Raw genomic sequence first — 23748 nt, 5'->3', positions numbered from 1 at the left:
CAAGCCTTGTATGCACATATGAATAATAAAAGAAAAAAAAAAAGAAAAAGCCCATCACAAAAAAAGGCTAGTGGGGTGGTTCAAAGTATAGGCCCTGAGTTCAAACTCCAGCACTGCAGAAAATAAATAAATAAGGACAATAATAGAGATGTCATGATGATTAAATGAATATTAATTTATAAAATTAGAGGAGTGTCTAGGACATGGTAAACTTTTTTTGTAAATAAATAAAAGTTGAGGTTGAGGCGTAACTCCGTGGCAGAGCCTGTGCTTAGCTTGCACCAAGTCCTGGGTTCAAGTCCCAGAACCAAAAAAAAAAGTCCCTCTGGTAGGTTTCAAAGCAAACCCCAGTTCCAAAAAGACAACTGAAGACACACAGGAAATGGAAAAAGTGGCAGAAACCTTACTCCTTTGGGAAGCCCCTTGTGGCAGGGACCCAGTCCCTAGCCCCACATCCTCCAGAACTAGAGAACCCCTTTTTCTGGCCTGATCAGACTTCTGACTTACCTCCCACACACAGTAGTCCCTCCCCTCTTGCCCTGCCTTCCCTCCAACTGTTACCCCTTTCCATTCAGCCAGACAGGTTTCTGCAGGAATCCAGGCCCTGCTTCTCTCAGTTGTCAGTGACCTCTGGCCAGTCACTTAGCCTCCCAGAGCCTCACCTCCTCATCTCAACAAGGGACTAATCCTGCCCCCCCCACACACCAGGCTTGTCCTCGGGTGCATCCACAAGGTTATGAACATGCTAGTGCCCCACAGGCCTGGCCAGTGGGATGGGCATGCTGTTGGAGCACTGGGACAGGGAAGAGGGCTGCAAATAAAAACTGACACACACTTCAAAAGTTTCCCTAATAGTCCCTAAGCACCACCGATGTGGTCTGTCTTGATCTTATGACACTGAAATACTGCAAGTGCCCCATGTCAGGCTTCTTAAGTACACAGTTGCTACAGCTGAGGCCCTAAAGCAGACCTGGGGGAGAAGAGGGAGGGTATGGGGGTTGCCAGTGTGTGGGTGGGGGAGAAGCAGGGAGTGGGGGAAGACTCTGGGATGGAAGGGGCATAAGGGGGTGTGCCCCCAAGGTCCTCCTTCTCCCCCACAGCTCACCTAGTATCGCCTGGCCTGGCCTCCCACCACTCTGAAAAGGAAGAGAAGCCGGCGGCAAGTAAGGAGAGGCGATTACCTCTGTTAATTAATTAAAATAAACAGCAAATTAAATACAGCAAAATTAAAATAGCATAGGAAATTAAATCTCTACCCGCCCTGCCTCACAGGTGAGATGCTTAAAGGGCCACTTGCAGGCAGGAACCAGGGCAGCTAGGGCAGGGGGCTTTCATTAGAACCTACCTTGTACCATAACTCCTGGCAACCCCAAATATCAATGGCAGAATCCAGCTACCCAGGACATTCACCTGGTTCTGCCACTCCAAAGTTGTCTTCCTGGCTCCTTACCCCCAGGGCACTCCAAGTCATGGGTCACATTCCTGAACCCACGCCCTGCTCCCCACCAGTGGGCCGGAAGGGTCCTGATACCCTCTGGGTCAGGGATTGGGCACTGTGCCCTCCTGGGCATGTGGCCCACATCCATCACCACAGTCAAGGCAGGAGGGTCCCTTCTGGGGCTTGGAGTCTGATCCCGGAAAGACTCCTCTTTTCCATGCTGAGCTCTGGTCCCTCTTCAGGGTGCCCAAAATTTATCTCTGGAGACCCCTCACTTTGTTCTTTTCTCAGAATACTCAGGAAGAAAGTGCTGCAAAGTCCCAGAATCCCAAGTCTGAAAATCCTGCCCCAGTTGGCTAAACCAGCCTCTAGAATGTGATGCCAGAGTTCCCTCCTACACAAGCCAACAGCTTTTCACACAGATGGGGAAACTGAGGTCAAGACCAGCAAGTGGTGGAACCTGAATCTAGTAGGCATCTTCCAAGTCACCACCAAGACATCAGAGTTCAAGGGCAGCTTGGCTCCATGCTGACCCCCTCTCAGCCGGGCCCCAAGGCCTTGCCTCTATAACCCCAGCCTGCAACTCTCCCTCCTTGTCCTATACCATAGTGGTTGAGACTCAGCCAATCCCTCCATCCCTACCCTCAGGTTGTTGATCAGAGTGCAATCTACCTTAAGCTCCTCCCCCAACTTCTGCCAGCCTAGCTTGCTGCTGAACACTAGCTCCTCAAAACGCCCTGCAGAGAGTTGGAGGGAGGAACTGCCTCATCCTTTAAGCTCCCAGAATGCTTCACTTCTACCTACACCTGGGCCTCTCTGCTGTTTGCCTGGTGCTGTTATCAGGTGAGCTGCCTCAGCCCCAGCACCTGGCACAGACCTGACACTCAGTAGGTACTGAGTCAATCTCATCTGATGCCTCCCCCCATGTCTGACTGCTACCTGACAACAATGGCTATTGTTATTTGAGCATCTACTGTAAGCCCAGCACCTCCAATGCACCACTACACCTGAGGGACCTTGCTTATGGAGGTAGGTGTCTTTCCTGAACCACACTGATCCTTGACCCTAAGTGAATCTCCTCTCCATTCTGAACGCCCCTTCTGAGGTTACACCCACCATCACCTATCACCTATGCTAATCAAACCTCCCAACTGGCTCCAGTCTGTCACTAAAGACTTGTTCCTTGTCACTAAAGACTTCCATGATTCCTTGGGTCCCACTGGACAAAGTTCAAATCCCTGAGTCTGGGCTCCTTTTTACAGGTCTCCTCTGGTCTCTGAACTATACTACATTCTCCCAACACACCATACTTTGATTTACTTCCAGGCTTTGTGTATACTGTTCCCTCTGCCTGGAATACCCTTCCCAAATTTTCCTGTTATGAATTCCTACATATCCCTCAACAGCCAAGATCCAACCTAGTTAAAAGAAAGAGGCAACAAACCACCAGGCTGGTTCCCAAATGAGAGCTCTATGAAGGAAGGGCCTATGTCTGTCCTGGTCAGCAGTCTCCCCAGAGCTCCATCAATATTTCTTAAATGAACGAATGCTCCACATACACTTGTTGACCAAACAGAGAAGTGACAAAAGAGTACAAGGCCACAGTATGCAGGGCCAGAGGTAGAGGTGGAGGAGGAGGGACTGAGGCCAGGAAGGCCAAGGACATGGTGCAGAACAGTGACAAATGCCGTCAGGGGCTAATCTGCAGCCGAACTACACTCTTGGCAGAGGGAGTGTTTGTGAGAGACAGAGGAAGGAAAGTGATGGGAGGCACGGAAAGTGTGTGTGTGTGTGTGTGTGTGTGTGTGTGTGTGTGTGTGCGTATGTGTGTGTGTGCGCGCATGCGCGCGAGAGGTAAGGATGCATGTGAGGAATATGTGTATGTGTTGCATTTGTGAATTAGCCTGTGTGAGAAGGCAAGGAATTATGTGAGGGAATGTGTGTGTGTGAGGGGGGGGAGTGTCTGCATGCAAGCCATGAATTCTGCAGCTATGCATCAGCAAGGAAGGCTATGTGTGTGCATGGGGTACCATGTATATGTGACAGAGGTTGTACACATCTGCTTGAGAGAGGAGTGACTGAGAAAGATGAGGGGGGTACCTGACTGGGGGAGTCTAAGTGAGAGACTAAGTGGGGGAGCTCTGGTGAGCAGGTACAGTGGAAAATGGTGTAACCAACAGGGAAGGTAAGAAGTGTCAGGGCTCTGCTGCAGGTGTGGCTACTGTGGCTTCAGCCACAGGCCTGTGCCAGAGATAGGGGCTGGTCATGGGCCCAGGGTTGGGGGCTCTCATGCAGCAGAAGATTCCTCAGAGCCTCCCTGGAGCCACAGGCGCCAGATTACCATGTCCCCAGGCAGGGAGGTCGAGGAGGAGGCCCAGATGTGCGTGCGCCTCTACATCTGTCCACAACAAAACCTCTGGGCATTTATTTGTCTTTGTCTGTGTCCGGGTGTGCACGCCTGTGCTTGTGTGAGCCCTGCCGGCTGTGTGTCTGTGCCTGTCTTTGTCTCTGTACATATTTGGGCCTTTGTCTCAAGTGTGGCTGTTGGTCTACGCCTGTCTGCATGACAGGGTATAGTTTTGAGTATGTCTGTGTCTAGGGGCTACCATGTGTCCTTGACTCTTCGTGTCTAAGTAGTGGGTGCAAGTGACCCCCTGGACTGCTTGTTTGCATCTGTGGGACTCTGTAGCCTCAGTGTGAGGACACACTATGCTTTTGAGGCTGTGGGTCTGGATCTTGGTGTAGCTAAGTATGTGTGTATAGCTTATGTGTCTGTGGGAGCCCATGCTATGTGTTATACTACAGAAATGCTTATCTGTGTCTGTGTGATCTGTGTTTGTGACACTGAGAATGTGTGTATCTGTGCCTCTGTGTGTGTGTGTGTGTATGTATGTGTGTTGGGTGTGAGGGGTTTGTCACAGACTGGTGAGCAAGTTAATCTCAGACTCCTTGACACGTGGAATAAAATCACGCTCCCATAATGGGATCATTCGTCTTCCTGTCCAAGGAGAGAACCAACTCTTCACCCTCCGCCCTGGGGGAGCCTGTGGGGCCAGGGCCAGGCACCAGCCCCTCCCCAGGCCCCTTTAGAGCCTCAGCACCCCACCCCCACCACCCTCTGCTGCACCAGGCTCATTCTGCCTCCAGAATGCCCTGGTGCCCACTGCACGCTGGGCAGGCCTCCAGGACATGTGACTGGGCCTTAGAGGCCTGTCCTGGGCCCCCCAGCCCCACCCACTGCTGAGGGCCCTGCCCCAGATGGGAGGGGGATACAGGAAGGAATCTTTGGGCCCCTCCTCCTCCTGGAGGGGAGGGATGAGCTCCAGGCCCAGCCGGGATTTTCCATCTCTCAGCAACAAGATTCCTGGTGAGCAGGCTGCGGGGTTTGGCAGGGCGCCTGCTGGAGACCCGCCCTCACCCGTCAGGACGCCTGGGTCCCCGGGGCCAGGCAGCAATGGGTTCCCTGGGGAGCTGGGAGGGCCCCAGAACTCCAATCTACTGTTGCCTGGGCCTGTGGGAAAGCTAGACCCTTCCAGGCCCCTGACTCCTAACCAAAGATGGCTCCTCATCCCCCTTACTCCCCCCCACCACCCCGCCCCAGGCCAACCACCACCCTTCCTCTGGCTTCCCCCAAGCCTCAGCCTTTGCTTGAGAAAGCCTTCCCAGGCCAGCCACCCAGCACCACCCCCACCTGACCTCAGCACACACACAGCTTGGGTTTTAGACCTCACCTCAGGGTCTGCAGCACACAGGGCAGGGCTGTGCTTTTGGGGGGTTCTGAAGACAAGGCTATGTCCTGCATCTGCTAAATCCTCTTGATTTCAGCTCTCCTGGAATGAGCTGAAGAGAGAACTGACCAGGAAAGGATTTCCAACCCAAAGTTGGGGAAACTGAGGCAGTGAAGCCTTCTGCCCTACTTACCATAAGAAGTCAAGAGGCTAGATCCAGTAAGTAGTCTGGATGCACTCTCTCAATCCTACCCGAGGACAGTGGCTGCACCTCTCTTTCCCATGCATGCAATTTCAGAGGGGTAAGCCTCAGTTGGAGAGAGAGGGGAGTGGGCAAGTGGGCACCTTGCAGAGGCAGCTGAAGAGCAGGTTTGGTAAGAGATTAAGGTCAAGAAGAAGGGAGTTACTCCAAGATTTATAAGTCTCATTCTTCTCCCTTAAATTCCCCTCCAAGCCCCCCAGCCCCAGCCTGGTCCCTTCAGGGCTATGCTGTGGCCCCAGGCCAATGTCAAGGCCCTAACCCATCCATCAGCTGTTGCCAGGGAGTTTCCACCCCAGCGGGTTCCAAAGGGAGGGATTTCACTGACACTAGGGACCCAGATCGATGGGAGGGTGCATGGCCCTAAAGAGTCAGCCAAAAACCGTGACCCCTTCATAGATGGAGCTGGGGGCTCACAACCTCCAAGGGAAGAAAGTAGGCTGGTGGGTGGGGCCCAGGAGAAGGTGGCCTCCCAGCCCTGGCACCACACCCTGCCCCACCCTTTCAACAGACCAGGAGACCTGGGATCCCAAGAGGCCCTACAGCTCAAAGGGTGTGTGACCTTGGGCGGCTGCTGCTCTTCTCAGGGCCCCAGCCTCCCCACCACATACAACAGGAAGTGGCTCTGATAGCCCAGGTGTCCCCCATTCAGAGCTTAGCCCCCTCAGTCCCCTGCCCTCTCTCCAGTGCAGGGGTGTCACCAGAATCTGGGCCAGATAGGTAAGGCTTTTTCTTTTTTTTTTTTTCTTTGGTGCTGGGACCGAACCCAGGGCCTCACGCATGCTAGGCCCTGAGCTACATCCCAGCCCCAGGTAGGTAAGGCTGTGGCAGCTAGCTGGAGGGGCTCCTGAAGTCACCTAAATCAGAGCTGAAAACCTACATGATTACCTGCCCTCCCCCCATCCATTTTCCAGAAGAATGAAACTTTAGCCCTGTGAGAGGCTAACAGGCTGCACAAGACCTGTGTCTTCCTGTGGGGTAGTTAAAAAGACAAGCTCTGCAGACAAAAGGACCTGATTGAAATCGCAGCTGCACCAGGAACTTGTTATGTGACGTCTCTTACCTTCTCTCTGCCTCAGATTCCTCATCTGTAAAATGGGCTAATAGTGCTTTTCTCCTAGGATTTGTTGAGTTGAGAAAATATATGTAAAGGGCTTGGCCCAGTGCCTGACACACTAAGCACTTGAACAGTGGTTGCTATCATGACTGTGGTTAATACTGTATTAACATAAATCCAAGTAGCCAGAGGCAAAGGGAAAGAGGGGTCCCAACCTGGCTGGAGGATAAGACCAGTCTTATTCTTGAGCCAGGTTGGGACCCCCCCCCAGGGCCTCAGCCCAGGAAGGCCAGCCAAATTCCTAGAAGCCCCCCAGCTGTCTTCCCTATTCATTAAAGGCCTCTCATTAGTGAGCCTGGGCACCTGCCCCTCCACGCGTAATAAGCCTCATTAGTATCTTAGCCCCAAGCTCTAAGCCCAGAGTCTATGTGTGTGCACACGCATGAGGGTAGGGGGGCTGCAATAGGCCACCAGCCAGGAGACAGCATCTTCGCCAACCACACCCCCCGCTTGTCATCCACAGAGCCCGTCACCACCCAGCTTGTCACCTGCCTGCCTCGCACCCGCACCACCTGTCACCCACCCAGGCTCATCACCCACCCAGCCCATCACCTGCACCACCTGTCACCCACCCAGCCTGTCACTGGAGCCGCCTGACAGGCATCTGGGTGGGGGACAGGAGATGGGGAGGAGAAGACCACAGGGGTGTGGAGCTGGGGGCCCCAGAGACCCTGTAGGACCCCCACTTCAGCTCGGCATCCTGCAGTATCGCCATGGCAACCTCTCAGCCGCAACCACTTTCCCAAACATCCCCCGCCCCGCCCCCCCCCAGGCCCTGCTCTTAGCTGAGCTGAGGCTGAGAAGAGCCTGAGTGACAACAGAATGGGGCAGGAAGGAAGGAGGAGGTTCATCAGCTAGCTGGCCTTGACCATCCTTCTGCCTTTGGACTCGGTTACTCCATCTGCAAAATGGAGGGGATGGAATGGGTGAGGCCCTTGTAAAGCAGGCCGGCCCTCTCTAGCCTGGATTGGCTGAGCCAGCTGTCGGTTAACCCGTAAAGGCTGTGAGGTGGGACAAAAGGACAGGGGTTTCTGGGTTCTTGCTCACTCCATTGTCAGGGTGGGGGGCAGCCAGAGAGGCTTGGCCTCTGGCCCAAGCTCACACAGCAGAAGAGGAGGAGCAGGCCAGAGGGAAAGGGGCTCTGCCATAGGACTGCCAGCTGGAGGCACCACACTGGGTGACCCAAGGTGACTGGGGGCTGACTTGGCCCCCACCTCTGAGCTGCATTATTTATAAAACCCAGAGCTTGGAGCTGAGCAACAGCTGTGGCACTGGCTCTCCAGGAGCACATGCCACAGTGGGACAGCGAAGACAAGGTGCTTCCTCAGGGGAGGCCCCAGGGTCCCAGGGTCCCAGGCTCCCTCCAGGGCTGGCTAGGGCAGAGGCTGAGGTGGCAGAGAGGCAGCAGCTCGGCCTCCCTGTCTTCCTGGGCCCCCTCTCATCTCCAGTCCTCCAGGCAGGCATCGATAGGATTACTTCTGCATGACTGCCCACTCCACAGGGTTCCGAGACCCTCCTGCCTGCAGCAATCTTTAAAATTCCTCCAGCCCAACCTCTCTCCCTTTCTTCCCGCAGTGAATGCTCCAGAGTCTACTGCAGTGTGCCCACTGCTGTCGCGCTGCTGCCACCACCGCCAAGCCAGGGCCCAGGTCTGGTGCCATGGGTGAAGATGAGCCATCCTTAGGGTGTAGCTCCACATCCTTCAGCCCCTCTCACCCTTGGTGCTAACCTAGTCCCACAGACCATGGCTCCAGCTGGGGTCAGGCATGCCAGCTGTGCCAAGGTGAGTGGGCACTATGTGCAAACATACCTGGTGATACCTGCCCATGCCCTCTTTTGCCAGATCCTGGCTGCCCCACCTCTGTTCTGACCCTTCCCTATCTCACCAAACCTTGCTACCCTCCAGGGTGGGCAGACAGCTGGGATAAACCAGTGCCTATGGCTCCCCAGGGCACAAAGACAGGCAGGAGATCGATCCACTGAATTTTTTAAGGGCCTAATGGAGCCTGGATCCCAGAACTTGCTGGACTGGGACACAGGTGACATCTTGGGAACCCCTCCCACAGCACTGCAGTTGCTCCCTCTTTCAGGTATTGGGGGTTAGGGAACCCTTCTATAAGCCTTCCCCAGTAAGAGAAGAGGCATCAGGGACTCCCAGAAAAGAGATGGGATGGGGGGCTGTCTGTAATACTAGACCCCCCCCCCATATCCCCAGCCCTAACGCAGGCAGAAACAACTCAGCCTCTAAATCACTCCCCTCACGCTGCCCTCTGAGGCGGATTCTGTGCATGTGTAATTAGGGGGTGGAACAGATGGTGGAGATTCCGTTTAAAATCATGCATCTAGTAAAGTAACCTTCACTGTCGGAACTGACTCTGAGGGAGACCAAGCCCCACAAGCCTGGATCTGGGGGGGTGCTCAGTAAGTCATCACCTTCCCACCCCTTTCCTTGAAGCCCCACCCCATGTCCCTCTCAGGTGAGCCAAGAGGGGAGGATTTGGCAAGCACTTGAAAAGTGCAGGATGGGGGTAACTTTCCCTGCCCCCATATACATGCCAAAGCCCAGGCAGGGCTGGGTACTTAGAGTTCTTGGCTGAGAGACCAGGGTGATCAGGTGCCAAGGGGCTCTGCCCACCCTCAAAGGGGCCCCAAGCCCCTAAGCCCAGGCCAGAGTGTTGTCCACAGTCCAGGGTCTGCAGGGGCAGCTTTGAACCAGATGTCCGGCCTTCTCACTGTCCAGGAATGAATGGCCTGGGGCAGCGACAGGGTGGGGATGGCTCCCCCAGCAGAGGAGGCTCTGGGAAGTGGGGGAAGCTGGGGAAGCAGAGAGAGCAATGTGTGTGAAAGGCGAGGCTGTCTGGGGGGAGAGCTGGGTGAGGGAGGGTATGCTGGAATGTGTGACTGGTGGGAGCCAGGGCTGCAGAACTGAGGCGGGGTATGTGACAGGGTGTCATGGGGTGCAGAACTCAAAGGTCAGGACTGTGACTAGCCAAGGCTATGCACATCTTGGATAAGCAGTAGATAGCAGGGTGTCTGGAGAGGTGTAGGGCTGTCCCCTGGCCTTTTCAAGGCTGAGCAGTCCTGGAGCCAGAGCTGGACTCTATGTTTAGGGTGTTGCTGGGACTTAGGCAGGGTTTGTCTTAGAGGCATAGGGACATGTGGGGAGAATGCGCCGGTGTACCTGCATGCTGGGGAGGGTATTAGACGCTCTGCAGCACTGTCTGTTGGAGACAGACTAGAACTAAAGCTAGGTCTGTGAGTTTGAGGTAAATTGTTGTGGCTTATAGGGAGCATTCTTGACTGAGTGGGTACTGCAGTGTGGCACATGTATGTGTGCATGTGCACACACACACACACATTTGGGGGTAGGTTGTCTGGAAAGGAATAGGGCAGCCGTGTTTGTAGGGTGCCAGGCTGTAGCTGGGGGAAATGTGTGTGCATGGGGCTTTGTTGGAGCTGTGTGTGTGGGAAGGTATTAGGGATGTAGCCAAATCCTGAGTGGATCTGGTAAGGGTGCTGGAGTTGGAGAGGGAGCTAATATGCTTGGGAATGTGGTAGGGTGTGTGTGTGTGTTGGGGTGTTTGGGGATCAATTAGGGGGATCATAAAAGCGCATAAAAGCAGGGTTTGGTTAAGAGCCAGGGCTATACACATATGTTTGGGAAGAGGTAACTGTTCATGCCACTTGATGTTTGGGAAGGATTTGGGACAGTGACTCTGGAAAGGTTCCTGCAACTTTTACTGATGGACTCAGGAAGGTGCTGGAACTAAGGAGAGGCTGTGGTTTGACTAGGGTGAGGAGACTCTGTTTGGGAAGGTGCTGGAGAGCAGAACCTCTGTATTTCGAAAGGTAACAGACACTGTGGGCTATAAAGTACGTGTATGGGAAAGTATAAGGGTAAACTGGGTTTCTGGTGTTGAGTCTCGGGCTGTACTGGGCTGTGTGTGTATGTCAGGCAGGTGGGTGTCAAGGAGGTGTTCATGTCAAGCGGTTGTGTGTGTGGAAGTGCTGGGACTGTGTTTGGAGGTGTGTTTAGCAGTTGTGTTTGAAGGTGTTGCAGCTGTCATGTGTACATGGGGTGGTTATATATTTAGGAGGTATTTGGGGGCTTTATTGGTGTCCTGTGCTCAGAGAGGTGATAGGACTGGAGCGTGAGGGAGGGTGGGTGCTCTCTGGGGAGATTTAGGACAGAGTACTGGCTTTTGCTCAGGAGCCCAAGTGGGGTCTGCCCCCTTGAGCCCCCGTGCTGTGGTAGAGACTGTTGAGACAGCCAGTTCATCTGTCTTTGCCTGTGCCTAGGCCACAGGAATAGAGCTGCCTCCTCACTCCCTGGGGGTCAGCAACAGATCCCAGCCCACCCATCTGCCTTCAGATGGTCCAGGCAGGAGCCTCCACAAAGCTGCCTGGAGGGCGTTCTGTTTGAAGAGGCGCAGGCTGGTGGGGGTGGGGAACGACGATGAGATGGACAACTACACAGCACACAGTCCTCATGGAGGCTCCTTTGGAAACCACTGATGCCAGGCAAGGACAGGGGCGGGCAAGTCTGTCCTTGGGTGTTTGTGTGGGTCAGTGCCCACCTGTGAGCCCCACAGCCCCTTCCCAGGTGTTGGTGCTGAGGGTTCCTGTTCAAGTAGAGCCTGGGCCTTGGAAAACACCCCTCCAATCCAGGCAACAGGCTCATAGCTTCACATCTGCAGCTACACCCTCACGTAGACACACTCCCTACAGCTCTGCACCATCTTATACACACCCCCACGGCAGAAACGGGCATCTACATCCACATCTAACAAGTAGCTATCACACCCACACTGTCACACCCATACCCCATGTCATATGTGCTCAGTCTCTTTCACATACACTATGGCAGACACATGTATGTACATGTTTGTATACACACATACACCCTTGCTCACTCTCAGATGTTTCTTTCCCACTACCCAACCTACCAGGCCCTCTTTGTGTTCAGGCCACCTGTACCTTCCTACAAAGGTGCCCATTGACTGACAGGGGCCCCCTCTCTCCCTGCCCTGCCAGCTGGGTCACAGTGGTGGCCCTCTCTGCTCAGGTGTGATTGTCACTGTATGTGTGAAGGTATGAGTCTATGTCCTGAGACCTCAAGATAGGATCTGTGTATATCACCTGGACAGGTAAGGAGGCCCAGGTTCATGTTCATAGGTAATACTGTGAGATGCAGAATGAGAGTGAGGGTGGAGACCTACAAGTTACAAAATGTGTGTATGTATGTGTACAGGTGTGAGTGTAGGTTTGCATTTATACAAGGAGACAATGTCACCAGTCCAGGGGGCCCTCTCAGCAGCCCCCTCAACAGAAAAGCAGGGAGGAAGGGGTTCTGTAAGCCTTCATTTTCTCTCCCCTTTTTCTTCCTGACCTCTTTAGCAGCTGGAAACTGAGCCGGGGGTGGAAGGAATGGAGACTTGGCTGGCCTGGGGGTTTGGGGAGGGAAGAAGCAGAAAACACCTTCCAGATTCTCAACAAATCCCTGTTTGTGGTTTGTAGCTCTTAGTCTCTCTCCTTTTTCTTCTCTCTCTCTCTGGGTTTCCCCCTTTCTTTATCTCTTCCTGTCTTATTCTCTTCCCCATCTCTGTCCTCATTCACTCTGTCTCCCTTCTTGTCTTGTCTCTAAGTCTCTGTCTCTCTCTCCTCAGCCCCTCCATTTTTCTGACTCCTCTTTCTGCCAGCACCTCTGTCTGTCCATCTCTCCCTGTCCCAATCCATCTGTCCGTCTCTCTCGGTCTGTCTGTGCGTGGGTGTCTCTGTCCATCTGTTTCACCACCCATCTGTCTGGCTGTCTGTGTTAGTCCTTCTATGGGTGCCCACTTGCTCCCCAAGGCACCCTCCTCCAGGTGAGCAAAGGCGTCTCCTGGTTCAGAGGGTAGGGAGGAGGGTATAGAGCTACAGTTTCTAGAAGCTTCAGTAGCAGCTGGGCTGAACTGGGAGTTGGGGACAGCCAGCTGCAAAAGCAGCCCCTCCCCTGGGCTCCCAGGCCAAGGACCCCAGAGCAGAAAGAGAGAAAGCAGGGCCTCATTGCAGCTGAGTTTGTTCATGTGTGTATGGGGGAGGGGGTAACAGAGGCCTCCCTTTACTCTTACTTCACCATTCTCCCCAAAAGCCAGGCCCTGCAGGAGTGGGCTCCTCAGTAACCACTGTCCTTATGCCCCAGCCAATGGGAAAGATGAGATGGACAGGGGAAGGAGGTACTGGGAACCAGAGCTTCCTGTCAGCTGGGCAGAAGCAAGGAAGGTTCCTTCCCTCCTCCCTTCCAGGCAGTCCCTGGGGATTTCTCCTGCTCTGGTCCCAGCTCCAGGCATGAGGGGCTGTACAGGCAGTTCTTGCCAGCTTCACAGGCATTTCTACCTCCCAGCTATGAACAGGGACATGGGAATCACACAAGAGTCTTCCCAGCAACAGTGGAGGCTGGTTCTGGGCATGTGCAGACCCTGGCCCAGTCTAGGCTTTGGCCATTCTGAGGCCCCACAGCCCACCCACCATTGCCAGGCCAGTACCCCACCCTCAAACACACATGCACCCACCATCTCAGCACCCACTGCCTGCCCACCGGCTTCCACCATAATGACATAAACACAGAGGGCTGAATAGGGAGTTCTGCTCCCACAGACCTGAGCTCTACCTTGCTCTGGCACTAGCTCCCACAGTGCCCCCAGTGCACAGCCATAGCTTCAACCTTCTCCCAGGCTGCTCTACTCTCCCTACTCTCTTACCAAAAGCTCACAGTCCAAATCCCAAAATGGGTAGGGAAACTGAGGCCCAAGAGGAATGGAATGGGAGAACATTGTCATCTTCTTGAGACCCTGGGATCAGAAATGAGAAACGAGGAAAGAACCAGATGGTATAGGGCAGAATGGAGTTCCTTCCTGACCCACTGTGGGCAAAGTCCATATTGGCTGCACTCTCTGCAAGCTTGGCCAGGGCCAGAGGCTGGCTGCCTTCCTCCCTAGCTCTCCTTGCCCCTAGCTGGCCCCCATCCTCACCCCTCCTCAGAGCAGCTCTCCCTGCCCTCTCCCTCCCAGCCCTGGCTCTCTCATCCTCAGCTCATGGAAGCCTGACTCACTGTTTCCCCTCCTCTCCCTTCCCTCCTTCTCTCTCCCGGCAGCAGCGCCTCCCCCTCCCCTGGGGGGGGTGGGCTCTGGCCACAAGGGTGCCTGCCTGCTCTACTCCCCAAGCTCCAGCCCCACTCTGTACCCAGGAGGCCCCCTGCAGCTGTTCCAATTCTCTAGCTACAGTGAGGTAGTGTGCAAGAGACTGGGTCTCAGCTTGGCCTTGCTGAGAGTTTCTGTGACCCTTAACTGTGGCTCCCTGGATCCCTCCTGTCAAACTGCTTGGGGGGGGCCCAAATGAATAATGCCCTTGGCATCTCTGGGGCACTAACGTCCCCCACTTTTATAATATGGGTGCCACCTGGCACAGGGTACCAGCCAACATTCCGAGTGCTCTACCTATCTTAGGCCCCGCCCCTAGGTCCCAAGAACTCAGTGGGATTCCCAGACACGTGGGGGAAGAAGGAGAAATGCTGCCCCAAGCCTAGGAACATTAGTCAAGATCCCTGGAATCCCTCTTTCTCCATGTTCTCCCTTGTCTTGTGGGATTTTTTTCCTTCTCTCTCTTCCCTACCTGCCTTTCTCCCTCTTCCTAGAGACATCTGCTTATCTTTCTGCCAAAACCAACCCAACACTTGGTCATGAGTGGGAGACCCTCAGTGCCTCTACACTTCTGGCTACAGGGTAGGCAACAGGATATGCCTGGGCCCTGTGATCCCCATACTTCTTGCCTGCTTTCTCTCTACTCTCTCTTCAGTAGCTTCAGTCTCCATCTTTCCTCTCTTCACCAGCATGTGGCTGTCTGGGACTCCCCCCCCCAACCCATTTTCTCTCTCTGGGGGGCCCATCTGCTGACATTAGCAACAGTGTTACCCTTACTCCCTCAGGCAGTCCCCATCTCCACCCCATCCTGGCCTTGCTCCTCCTCCCTCTGTCCCAAGAGATCCTGGGGACCCAGAGACAGGGCTTGGCTCCATCCCATAATAGTGAGTCTGCTTGACCTCACCCAGCCAGATCAGAAGGGTCTGGGCATCTGGTATGCAGACATGGCACCCTCTGGTCTTGGGTGGCTGGCATGAGACACAGAGCTCTGTATTTCACACACACACACACACACACACACACACACACACACACACACACACACTCAACTTTGACCTGGGGTTGGGGAGGGGGGAAGAAGGGGAAATGAAGGAGCTCAGGTTTGCCTGGACAAATTCCCTCTCCAAAAGGGAAGAGAGGCATACAGGAGGGAGTGGGTCAAAGTCAGTGCTTCAGGCTGATGTCCCTCTGGAGCTCTACCAGAGCAGCCCCCCACCCAAATGTCTCCTGCTAGGGACAGTCTGCCCCAAACCCTCCAGTACCCTCCAGCACAGTCACAAAAATTAGGTAGAGACCCCATCCCTTAATCTCCTTCAGAATCCAAATCCAACCACCCCACAGTTATACTTCCGCTTAACTCAGTAGGGGGCTCTAGGAGTCCCCCTGCCAAGAGCTAAGCACTTAGATTGGGAGGAGCAAAGCCCCCAGCTCCCAAGCCCCTTCACGTCAAGGGCTGGGGAGCAACACAATATAATTCTGGAACCTTCACACACTAAAATGGAAAAGCAAAGCTGTCCTTCCACAGCACCTGAGGGTATTGGGGTCCCTGCCCCCACGACCTTGCTCCAGACCCCCCCCAGCCCAGCAACCATATAAAACAGCAAGCTCTTTTTCTTTATGACACCAAATTTCTCCAAGCCCAACAGCTCCTTCCATCACTACCTCAGCCATAGATCACATTAAAAACTCACAGAGGGCAACTTAAACACATCACATTTGTTTCTCTCTATATTATTTCAAAAGTAACGGCATTAAAAATGGATTTTACTACAGAAAATAAATATCAGCACGTGGGCTGGGAGCCCAGGCGGGGGAGAAAGCCCACCAGGAGAATGTCCCTGAGGGCTTGGGCACAACTTAGGCACTGACTACGGAGGTGGCTGAGTGGTCGAATTGCACCCTGGAGTATTGGGTGGGGGGTTGGGAGGAGGCAATGCCTGCCCACCTGTGCACCTGCCCTGATGCCAGACCAAGAGGGAGAAGAGTCAGTGGTTTGGACTGGTGCTCACTGGTCCCCCAAAACTCATGCCCTTAACTGGTCTTTGCAATCTCTGAAAAGTGGGAGCTCTGGGGCTGTAAGTTCACTAGCCTCTGGGGGTTACTCCAACTATTGACACAGCAGGTGAAAAAAATGAATTCAACTTACTATCCAGTTTGATTTTCCATTACTATAAAAATAAATATACATCTGCTCAAAGGAGGAAGGTGGCAAGCAGCATACACATGCCACCTGGGAGGTCCCTCCACAGCTCACTACCACAACCCAGCCTGCCTGCTCCCCATGTTGGGGGGGGAGTGGACAGACTGGTAATCTTTCACTTACAGCCCGAGCTCACACAGCCACACGCACCAGGCCACATGAACAGGAACAAGCCAACAATAGAAACACCCCAAATGCCCCTGGCAGGACTCTGCCCAGGCCTGGGCACATGCCCCTGCTCTGCCAGAGGCAATGGCAGCAGCGGACAAAATGTGTCCACCCTGACCCGGAGGCAAAGCTTGTCCTCACACCCTGAGCTCAGCCCAGGGAGCTGGGGCCAAGTCCCGCCTGACACCAACTGGTCCAGCGGGAAACGCCTGCCCAGCCAGACAGGCACAGGCCCCCCAAGGGTCCCTCCTTGAGCTCAGGGACCAGGCTGGTGCAGCCCAGTCGTGCCTCCCAGGGTGACGCCTGGGCCCAAATTCAGCTGGCCCTGCCAGTCAGGCACTGGTGCAGAACCGAGGGCACCAGGCTCAGCCCCTCCCAGCCCAGCCCCAGGGCCCCCAAGCTGAGAGGGAGGGGAGACTCCCTACCCCTCCACATCTGGCCCTGGCCCCCAGGGTCTGCGGTAGAGAATTCCCGCCCCCGCTTCTCTCTCTCCCTCCTCCTGCTCTGTGCCCGCTGCCTGCCTCAGGGACAGCCCCAGCTCCCGCCTCCGGCCAGCAAGGCCCACATCCTTCCTCCCTCAGCTGGCCCCTTTGCCTGGCAGGAGGCTGGGGGGTCAGGCTGCTGGGGAACCCTGCCCCCCAGCTCCATCAGTCCTCATCCCCAGCCCCCAAACTCTAGGTTGCTGTCCCTTTTCCTGTAGAACAGGAAACAAGGTTATTTCCTAGACTCAGAGCCAGCCCCCTGCCCCTCTGGGTCTGCCCGGGGACCCAGACCCAGCAGGGAAAGGCGCCCTCAGCCAGAAAGCAGAGATTCAGCAGCTCACCTCTAGCTCCCGCCTAGGGGTCTGACAGCTGTCACTCAGCACCCCACCCCCTGGGGAAGAGGGGGCCCATTCAATCAGAGCCCCAGAGGAAACGCATTGGTAGGCGATTATTTATTTATTTATGCAAAAGTGAGCCGACTTTGTTCGCCAGGTAACCGGGCACGCGGCCCAACCCCTACGGTCCTGGCCGCCCCCAAATCCCTCCTCCGCTTCACACCCCCTTCTGGGTCATTAGGTCTCCGCCCCTCAACTCCCTGAGCGCCAGCGGAACCTTGGGATTTGGGGGTTGGAGAGGAGGGGCTCCTCCCTCCGCAGTCTCCCCTTTTCCCAGCGCGGATCCTAAAATCCAGCCTTGTTCTCCGCTCCCACGGTTCCCCTTCATCCCCCCCCCCCCCCATTCTCAGCAAGCTGGAAAGCAAATTGCAGTTTTAAATCCAAAGGCGGAGGGAGGGGGAAGGAGGAGGGGGTGCGCGGCAGCACTGGGCGCGCACCTCGCCCCCGAGCCGGGGGAGCCGCGGGGCGGCCAGGAAACCCGAGAACCCCCCCTCCCCGCCCCCCCTCCCTGTCCACCTCCCCCTCCCCCTTCCCGGCGCTGCCTGCCAGGCTTCGAGCCGAGCCCAGCCGAGCCGCGGGCCCCGGTGGAAACAAAGACCGACCGCACCACGGGCACCGCAACCACGGGGTCCGGCGGACCGGACCAGGGGGCGCGGGGCCCCCCCGGTGAGCTGCACAAAAGAGCCCGGTCTGCCGGTCCTCCGCAGGGGTCTAGGGCTAAGGAGGAGGCGCCACTCACCGGAGTGCTGGGCTTCTGGCTCCGTGGGTCCGAGCCAGCTAGGGGCTTTGGGGGGCGTCTGTCTTCCGGCGGCGGCAGCGACGCGGGCGCCCGGCTGCTGGGGAGAGGAGTCGTAGAGGAGCCCTGAGCCGCCCGCCGTCGCTGACAGCATGGCTCACGCCTCGGCTCACATTCTCCGCCGCCAACTCCGCTGGACACGGCCCCCCGCTCCCGATCCACCTCGATCACTCCTTCTCTCTCTGCGCCCCCCTCGTTCCCCCAGCCGCACACACACTCTCACAGCCCTGGACACCCCCGCCCCCACCCCCCCAATTGCAAACCTGGGAGGGAACGCGCCCCGCGTAGTCCTCCTGCTCCTCCTCCTCCGCCCTCCTCCCTCCCGCTCTCTCTGTCTGTCTATCTGTCTGTCTGCCTGTCTGTATTTCTCGCTCTCTCTGCCTTTCTCTGCTCTCCGAGCTGGGTGGGAAAAGGAAATGAGGACAGAAAGCAGACGCTGGCTTTGGGTGGTGGTAGCTGGATTCCCTCTCTCCCTCCCTCCTCCCTCCTCCCCTCCCTCCTCCTGCCTTCTGCTCTCTCCGCTGTTAGCTGGGCTGAGCGCAGCCTGGCGGGTGGCTCGCTCTGCCCGCCCGCCTGCCTGTCTGTCTGTCTGGTCTGCCTCGCTCGCTCCCTCCCTCCGTCTCTCGCCCTCGCCCTGCCTGCCTGCCTCTCTCCGTCTCCGCCGCCGCCGCCGCTGCCTCTGCGAGCTCGCCTTACCTTCACCGCTCACCATCCGGAACCCCAGGGGGGAGCGTGCGCGCGGCACGCCGGGACTTGTAGTCCCCACCCCGGCCGCTGGGCGCGCGGAACGGGCGGGGCGGCGCCGGCTGCTCCGACGGCGCGTCCCGAAGCGCGCGGGGACTCTGTGCCCAGGCTTCTCTGGCTTGGGGTGCGTTCTGGTTACCAAGGGGCACCAATGCCCGCGGAGGGTTAGGAGTGTTCCCCAAGTTCCATGGCCCTTGGTGGGGGGAGCTCGGCTTGCGCGGAGGTTGCGGGTGGGAGTGGAGGGGCGGGGTCTGAGAATGGAATGGAAGTGGAATAGGGAATCAGGACCAGCCAAGGGGGCTGCGACTTTCTAGGGCGTCGCACTCATGTGAAAGGGGAAGAGGAGAGAGGAGAGGACCGGCTCGCTCAACTTGGGGACGTTTTCTTCTCTGAAAATGTTTGCTGCTGAGTAACGCGAGAGGACTTCTGGCTAGAAGACTGCTCAGGAAACCTCAAAGCCCCAGCCAGCGCCTCCTCTGCACTCGGTGACCTCTTCCCTCAAACTCTGAGCCCTGGGTTTAGTCCCAATGTCTCATTCTCCTAGATTTCCAAGGCAGTGAAGGCGCAAAAGTCCTGGATAATCCACAGATCGTAGGTTTCCCCCCTCCCCCCCCCCCGTTCGACTGAGTAATTGCGTTGTGTCAAAAGCAAGCAGGACTCCGAGGCAACAGTTCTGAGCTCCTGCTGTGGCGGGGGGCTGGGCTCAGCATTTTCACCTACCTACTCTTCAGGTCACATCTGTTCTCCAGCCCCTGGCTCCGGGCCCCCTGCCTGGCCTATCCCACAGATGGGAATGTGCGCTGCGCACCCCAGGGAGGTGACTGGACAGCACTGGAAGGAGAACTACCCTGACTGCCATTTACTGGGCACCGCAGGGCCCTTGAACCCTGCAACAACCCCCAAAAGTTGTACTGTCGTCATTTCCATTTTAGATATGGGAGTACTGAAACCCGGGTCCCCTGATTAGAAGTGGCAGAGCTCAGCCTAATTTGAACCAGAGTCTGGCTGTCTCCAAAGCCCGCTTAACCCCTGGGTTTCCCACCTCTCCCCTTTCTGTCTGTGTGACTGACCTCTCCCTATGTTTGTTCCTTTCTTGGCACTTCCATTCGAAATTGTTAACTGAGGTATGCAGAGCTTGCAGGGGACATGACACAGAGATGAATAATGTACGGTTGCTGTCCTGTCCTCTGTCTGCTAACACCAACCCTGACTAGTCCTACACTGGTCCGCACCTCATCAGTGCATCTGACATTCCTTGCCCCGGTGTCTGCTGGTATAGTCCACCTTGCCCCATATCTAAAGTTCCTCCAGCAATGCCTTTGTCCTCAGCTTGCCTGTTTCTGACTCCTCCTTTGGCCCAGCAGGGTGATGGCCAGCATGTGTCAAAGTCAGGTGATGACATTTTGCCAACTGCAGTTCCTTATCACCATTTTCCTCACCACTCCCAAACCCCTCCTATAGGACAGCCTGGAACCCTCAGAGGACACAAAAGGAGATCTAGGCAGGGGTGCAGCCATAATAGGAGAGATGAAAGACTCTAAACAGTGTACCTATTGATTTGGCATGAAGGCTTGCATGGAAAACTGGAGAAGCCTCCATCTGGGAGCAGTTTCTCCTTGAATTCAAGATAGGCCTTGGGTTCAAATATTTATTCACTGAAGTATAAGGTCAGATATTAATAAAAAGCAGTGGTCAAAGTCATTTGACACCTTTTGTAGCTTCAAAGTCCAAGTCTGAAGTTATCCCAAATAAATGAGGCTTTGTCATTTTTTCCCTATCTGCCCCCCTAGTACCCCAGGACAGACATTAATATTAAGGAGGGTGGGAGAAGCCCAGATTCCCCTTTCTTTAATGCCCCCCCATTCTCCCTTCACCAAAGGTCATGAAGAAACTACTACTGTCTGAATCAAGTTTTGGAAGAGTTGGGTGGGATCATACAGGACAGTGTTTCCAAGAGATAAAGACCGCAGGTAAGTTGGGATAAAGGGGAGTTTGCAAACGGCATGGAAGGGTGGAGGTTAAGGGATGAGGTGCAGAGGCAAGAAGGTTCATGTCTCTGTGAGAGGGGAATAAAAACATATCCCTCCCACCTCAGGCTGCTTCAGCTGTCCCCTCCCCAGAAGAAACGAGTATAATTAGCCCCCCAAGGTGTTGACCATCAATGGAAACCAAGCACTGCAGAGTCTCCCTGTCATTTGGGGGCTCGTTTTTCTTATGGAGCCTACAAATTATGTTGGGATCCCCCCCGAAGCCCATGGAGAGTCTTCTTGTGGGCTTCTGCTGCCACCTAATGTCCAATCTCCGTGTCACCTTCTGCAGTTCAAGTTAAAGAGGATTTGAGGAAGGCACCCCATGTTTTCTAACCTGCAACAGCTTTGTAGGCTCAGCTTACTCCAAACACTTGTTTCAGTGTAAGGATAAACTGGATAGCCAGAGTCTAGAAAGTATCGTGAAAGTCCAAAGATAAAGTTGTGTGGCCTCAGGTGTTAGAGGCCACAGACACACCTGCTCCTGATCTGCTTTTACTTGTGGTGTGTCCTCAACCTGTCTGAATCTCAGTTTCCCTGTATGTAAAATAGGGGCAGAACTATTGAGAAAATTCACTGAGCACATGGTTATGAAAGCTGGAGAGATTTTCAAGTCATAATAACAATAACTGACAGGTCACACAGAGTGAAGTGAGCCTTGGGTAAGGATAGATGCTACCCTACCTCAATACAGAAGTTCTGAGGCTGGCCCCACTCTTGGGGCTGCTTTAGGGAAGTGTGGATTGGGAGAGTGGTTCAGCCCAGTCCACAGAAGAGGACACTGAGGCCTAGAGAGCTTGTGGGCCTATCCTAAGCCAGTGAGCTACAGATCCAGAGCAAGAGGCCCATTGTACTGGAGCCACTGTGGCCCCGGTTTCCCTCCTTTGGATGGGAACAGCTCAGGGCAGGAGTGGGGGAGCACAAGAGACCATGGAAGCAGGAAGCCCCCCTCACCATGGCACAGTGGAGACTAAGGCCCTCTGGCCCCCATTACCCTTCTCCTGGGCTGGCCCCTCTCCCCTCCCCTGCACAATTCCTCCCACATTCCTCCAGGCAACAGGAAACCCCAGCTGCAGCCCAGACTTCAAACAGCTCCTCCCTCTGGGGCAGGGGTGTGGGAGGAGAGGCCAGAGGCCACAGGGCAAAGGTCAGCTTTGTTCCTGCTAGAGGTGGTGAGGGACCTGGGGAAAACAGAGGGGGGTAGGGTAGGGCCCTTGACAGCCACACTGCATGTGTGTGAATTCCTGTGTCCATCAGGGAGGGTGTTCATGATCCTGGCTCTCTGTCTGGAGGTAAGTGTGTGCCCTTGGTTTTCTTTCTATTCATGGAATGAAGTTACTTGTCTGACTGTACATCAGTGCACGGTTGTCTGTCTATGGATGCTTAGCTTGGGACCTCACTGTCACCTGTAGGTATCATAGAGCATATTGATATGCCTGATTCACAAGCCTGGTCAAAGTTATGTGTCCTTGTTATGAGTATGACCTGGTGTGGTTCTTTGTGTCCCAAAAGGGTGGCCCTCTCCTGCTACTTCTCTTATCTTTCCTTCATGCTGGTCACCAGAGGGTTCCTTCTAAAAAGTGAATGTGACTGTGTTACTCCCCTGCTCAAAATCCTACAGGGCTTCCCACTGCCCAAGGTCTAGAATCCCAGCCAAATGCACAGGGAACCAGAAGCCCACCTACTTCACCATCTTCACTTTTAGGCACTAACTCCCTCTCCAATTTAATACTCTAGTTACAACTACCTAATTGTAACTCCTTGCACAGTCCCATTTCCTGCCTCTGAGCTCACTTAATTCTGTCCAGTCTGGAATGTCCTTTTCTTCTTCCTTCCTTTTCTTTCTTTCTTTCTTTCTTTCTTCCTTTCCTTCTCTCTCACTCTCTCTCAGTAGGGTCTCTGTAGTCCTGGCTGGCCTTGAACTCCCAGTCCCCCTGATCTCTGCCTCCTGAGTAGCTAGGATTACAGGCCTGAGCCACCAGCGCCCAGCATAGAATTTTTGTTTGTTTTTAGAGGTGCTGGGGTTTGAACTCCAGACCTTGTACTTGCTGGGCAGGCTCTTTACCATTTGAGCTATGCTCTCAACTTTTCTTTCTTTCTCTTTTTTTTTTTTGACTTTGATATAGTTTCTCCTCTGAGAAGCCTTCCAGACTTCCCTTTACTCAGCTGAGTAGGACCCTCCCCTGTTCTCCTGCACAGCCTGAATTGTCATTTTTGACTGTTTGTCCACTGATTTTCCCCATTACCTTTAAACCGTGCTCTCTAACAGCAGGAACTGTGCTGGAATGGGAAGTTTCTGAAGGAACCTGGCCCTCCCATACCTGGGGAAAAGTTTCTTGCACTTTTGGATGGAGTGCCCAGAGTGTCCACCAGAGGGAGTATAAACATCGCTGCAGGACCATCCAGGCCACGTGTGCAAGATAGCTGGTGGGTGGGAGGGAGGCTTCCATTCTGAACCTGGGAAGCAACTACTAGAAAGGACCAGGGACCCACCTTGTTCAATCTTGGAGCAGTGGGACTCAGGAGAGACTCCCCCAGTGGATCCTGGGCCCTACAGATTTCTTTCTGACTTCCCGAATGACTCAGGGGCCATAGCCCTTTGTGTTTACCCTTCTACTGTCTTCTAACCCTCCAACCTTCTTCTTCCATGCCTCATCTACACCCATAACCCACTCATACATAATTATTTACACCTGTCTGAATGGGCTTTTGCACACGCTGTTCCCTTGGCTAGAGATGACCTCACTCTGGTTGCTTTACCAGACTGATTTCTTTCACATACTCACAAGAAACCTCCCTGGGTTTCCAGATGGCCTTGCCCCTAAGTGTGGTAACTGTTTACTGTTCTGCTTTCTGGATAGGACCACCCTATAGGTGACATCAGTAAATATGAGTAAATTGGCCAGGCATGATGGTGCATGCCTGTAATCCTAGCGCTTAGGAGACAGGAAGGAAGATTTCAAATTTGAGGTGTGTGGGCTACTTAGCAAGTTCCAGGCCAACGTGGCATACATAACAAAACCCTGTCTCAAAACAAAACAACCTCACCTCCAAAAAAACAAATGTGCATGAAAATAGTAAATAACTTAGTTCTTTTATGATACAATCCTCAGCACCAATGGGGCTACCTCAGGCCCCTATCTGCACCATGCCCTCCCTAAGCCTGGTTCCCAGTCAGTATTATACTTTCCCATGCTGCTCTGCCAGAAGAATGTG

The 23748-nt window shown here is 54.7% G+C and overlaps 1 protein-coding gene across 8 annotated transcripts in view; it reads right to left on the bottom strand.

The window, feature by feature from the left end:
• Positions 1-18493, bottom strand: part of Ahdc1 (AT-hook DNA binding motif containing 1) — a 67829-nt gene extending 49336 nt beyond the window's left edge. For 2 of the 8 annotated variants that reach the window (XM_074080879.1, XM_074080870.1), the window contains exons 1-2: positions 18025-18439; positions 17705-17801 (exon numbers count right to left, since the gene is read on the bottom strand). The gene's annotated coding sequence lies outside the window, so the exon portion shown is untranslated. The other 6 variants (XM_074080877.1, XM_074080869.1, XM_074080874.1 and 3 more) reach the window with 4 other exon arrangements.
• Between the last annotated feature and the right edge of the window lie 5255 nt (positions 18494-23748).

Source organism: Castor canadensis, chromosome 7 (assembly GCF_047511655.1).
Source record: "Castor canadensis chromosome 7, mCasCan1.hap1v2, whole genome shotgun sequence".
Taxonomy (NCBI): domain Eukaryota; kingdom Metazoa; phylum Chordata; class Mammalia; order Rodentia; family Castoridae; genus Castor; species Castor canadensis.
The sequence above is the reverse complement of the archived record's forward strand: the minus strand, read 5'-3'. Positions and strand labels throughout refer to the sequence as shown.